At 45.7% G+C, this 645-nt stretch overlaps 1 non-coding gene across 1 annotated transcript; it reads right to left on the bottom strand.

The window, feature by feature from the left end:
* Window positions 1-319: 319 nt before the first annotated feature.
* On the bottom strand, window positions 320-426 carry LOC141588939 (small nucleolar RNA R71). The gene has a single exon (XR_012519904.1). It is a non-coding gene; the product is annotated as a small nucleolar RNA R71 (small nucleolar RNA).
* Between the last annotated feature and the right edge of the window lie 219 nt (window positions 427-645).

Raw genomic sequence — 645 nt, forward strand, 5'->3', positions numbered from 1 at the left:
ATTCGCATTACCAGGGACGGATGGGAAATTCGAGCCGAAACCGTCCTATATCAACTTGGTTGAGAGAAACCAATTCGGGGGAGCTGCAAATGAAGATGCAGCCAAACATATGGAGACATTCATTGATTATTGCTGTTCCATACCCCCACCAACCGGTGTGACCCAGGACCAGGTGAAGGAGTCGATTTTCATATTCTCTCTTCGTGATGCTGCAAGGGAGTGGTACCGAGACCTAGATCGAGCTGCTAATGGGATCACTGATTGGAATTCGCTGGCCTTATAATTTAACAAGAAATATTTCTCTGCTTCGAAGACCAATGCCATTAGAGCTCAGATCACAAGCTTTAAACAGGGTCCTGATGAGAATTTTCATGAGGCATGGGTCCGTTTCAAGAAGCTGGTGCGAACTATTCCGCACCATGGGTTTGAGAAATGGAGCCTATGCAATCAATTTTATAATGGGCTTTATGACGATCAGAGGGCTATCCTGGATGCGGCAGCCAATGGCAGATTCCAGGAAAATGTTGGAGAGACTAAGGGGTGGAAACTTATTGATGATTTGGCCACCCATAAAGCTGAGTATGGAAATTCCAGGGGAAATCAAAGCAGAAGTACTGAATCCCCTTCTGTAGTTGCATTAGAGGC

This window comes from Silene latifolia, chromosome 6 (genome assembly GCF_048544455.1).
Source record: "Silene latifolia isolate original U9 population chromosome 6, ASM4854445v1, whole genome shotgun sequence".
Lineage (NCBI taxonomy): Eukaryota > Viridiplantae > Streptophyta > Magnoliopsida > Caryophyllales > Caryophyllaceae > Silene > Silene latifolia.